This window comes from Tiliqua scincoides, chromosome 6, assembly GCF_035046505.1.
Source record: "Tiliqua scincoides isolate rTilSci1 chromosome 6, rTilSci1.hap2, whole genome shotgun sequence".
NCBI classification, from domain to species: Eukaryota; Metazoa; Chordata; class Lepidosauria; order Squamata; family Scincidae; genus Tiliqua; species Tiliqua scincoides.
In genome coordinates this window covers 81,713,627-81,716,576 of record NC_089826.1, presented here as the reverse complement: position 1 = coordinate 81,716,576, position 2,950 = coordinate 81,713,627, and the positions used below count along the sequence as shown (strand labels likewise).

General features: G+C 45.3%; 1 pseudogene; it reads left to right on the top strand.

The window, feature by feature from the left end:
* The first annotated feature begins 2,033 nt into the window (after positions 1–2,033).
* LOC136656736 (5S ribosomal RNA) lies at positions 2,034–2,150 on the top strand (annotated as a pseudogene).
* Positions 2,151–2,950: the final 800 nt, after the last annotated feature.

The window sequence follows — 2,950 nt, the reverse complement described above, 5'->3', positions numbered from 1 at the left end:
GCAGCTTCAATGCCCAGCAGACAGCATTTACGCAAATGATGCTGTGGTCTGTATCATTAATATTCAGCAATTGTATGTCATAGACACCTTACTGTACATCTGTTATGCAAATTTATGTTAATTTGAGCTCTCTGACAGCTGCCCCCGTTCCCTCCCTAAAAACGATCTCCCCCCCCCCATTTTGAAGTTTGCAATCTGTTCCTGAAAAATGTTAATCCAACAATTAACTGTAATTGCTAAACATAATTTTTTACACGGGGATGTCTAAAATAGAAATGCAAGCTTTTTAAATAGACGAGACTGTCCCCGTAATATCATTTGTTTTATATGCAATTCAAAGAAGGGTAAACATTGATCTTTGCACAGCCTGTACTGAGATAATTGTAGGTTTTCTCTAGATAGTAAAAGGTGCTACAGGAAATGGGGCCATCATTCTCCCAAATGTTTTTGGCATTTAGCTCATTTTTTCCATTAGAAGTTGATATTTGGGCTGTTACTTTCTTCCCGTGTAAATAATGACTTTTTGCATTGACAAATATTTAATACCACGAAACTCCAAACATTAAATGTTCTTCATTATTTCAGGTTGAAGGCAAGATCTTGGAATAAAAATGCAATTGTGTGGGGTCAACAGAGGAAATGACCATTTCTTGATTGGTTTGATTGCTAGGTAATGGGCCATGAGCTGATGGTCTAAAGCAGGGCTGGTCAAACCCCAGCCCGGGGACCAGATCTAGGGTTCAGTAGAATCCTTCTAAACAGGGGTGGCGCTTTCCATTCGTGCCTCAGCACCTCGCAAAGACCCCCTCGTTTGGGGAACAGGGACACCCTGGGCAGTCATGACTGCCTGGATGTCCTGTCATGTGGCCTTCTGGGGCACTGAGAAGACAACACAACTGCCCAGAGTGTTCCTGTCCCCTGAATGAGGGGGACTTCACACAGTGCCGAGGCAGAATGGAAAGAAGTGGTCCAAATGAGGACCGCTTTTCTGTTGCACAGTGGCCACCGCTGGTCTGAAGCCTGATGAAAATTTGTGTTCAGTGATTTTTATGACGTCCATAATATTTTTTTTTTTTAATTACCATTGACGGTTAGGGGCCACTAGCTAGAATTTATGTTTAGGTGAGGGTTGGAGAGAAAACATTAAACTGTTTAAAGGCAACGTGAACAACAAATCTAAGTTTTGTGGCTGGCTAGATGGAGGAAGCTTGGGAATGCCAAGGGTATACTGTTGGTATTTGGGGGAACGGATGCTGCTTTAAAGACTAACACTGATGGTCTGGGTGCCTGCCTCCTCTTCCATTCTCAACTTGTACGTTAGTTACATCCTGATCCTACCTAAATCCCCTCATGGCATTATAGTGGCTCCGTCACAGCTGACACTCCATTCCACGGGGGATTTTTGGCTGCTGGAGGTCTCCTTGGGGTAAGGAAACATATTGCCCTAGAAACCGCCATGGGGCAACTTGGACTGTGATGGTCTGTACAGGTGGATCAGACCAGGAAGGGGATCACGATTTGGCCTATGCTACAACCACCAATCTCGTCCCCAATCTATGCTACTATGCTCACTATGCTACTATACTACTATGATCACGATTTGGCCTATGCTACTACCACCAATCTCATCCCCCCAAGCACGTCCACAATCTCGTCCACAATGCTCGGCCTATGCTACTACCACCAATCTCCTCCCCCCCAAGCACGTCCACAATCCCCCCAAGCACAACACAATCTCTGTTGAACCCCCTCTGTGCCTCCCTCCAACCCTAAGCATGGACTGCTCCAGCGGGAATCCATCAGCCTGGTGGTACATGGGCAGTTGTTGTGGTCTCCCTTCTGGAAGGCCTGCTGCCCACTGCTGCCCCTGCTGCCCACTGCTGTCAGTGGAAGTTGCTTGACAATAGTTGCAAATAAATAGTTTATTTAAATAGTTGCATGAAATGCCCCCCATCATCGTTCTTACCTTGGCATGGTAAGAACTCTTGGTGGGTATAGGGAGCTGCAGTCAGCTTCCACTGCTAGCTCTCTGCGGCAACTGTTACCCTCCTGCACATGCCCGATCTCATCTGATCTCGGAAGCTAAGCAGAGTCAGGCCTGGTTAATACTTGGATGGGAGACCGCCTGGGAATACTGGGTGCTGTAGGCTTATACCATAGTCTTTCGAGACTGAAGGTTGCCAACCATTTCTGGTGCTCAGCGGCAGTGCACCTTTTTCCAGTAACACTGCCGCATGTACGACACAGGAAGGCAACTTGCTGTCATACCGGGCCTACAGGATTGGGCCGTACACCCCACTGAATACAGGGGGACTTACTCCTGATTTCAAATTTATAGGATTGTGTTGTGTTATTGTTCTTTAGTAAACAAGGCTGGAGTGATGGAATATGAGTTCTGAAAAAACACCAAATCTTTCCCTTTTTGGTCCCTTTAATTTTCACCCCTTTTTCTAACAGGACCCTTCCCTGCTGTGAAACTGAACAGACAATGACTCCTAGCTAGAGCACTGCTAAAGCTGGTGTTATTCGGGCTTTGTTTGGTCTCTCTAGAAACACCGTGCTTCTATGCTTTATTAGAAATGTAGTTTGTTTTTTTCTTTCATTTTTGCAAGACTGGCCTCTCACTTCCTAGCCTTTGAAAACATGTCTTGGGCTATCCAAAGTTCTAATTGCACTTATGATTCCTTTATTTCCATTTATTTAAAATAAATTTTTTTATTTTTTCTCCTGGTGATTGGTCGGTGAAGGAAATCCAGGCAGCTTACTCTCAGATATACAGCCCCCAAGACATATATGGCTTTAAAGGTCAAAACCAACACCTTGAATTGGGCCCGGAAATGAACTGGCAGCCAATGTAGCCACTAGAGCAGCGGTCCGAGAGAGTCATACTGCTGACCTCCAGCCAGTACACAGGCCACCACTTTCTGCACTAATTGCAGTTTTTGAATTG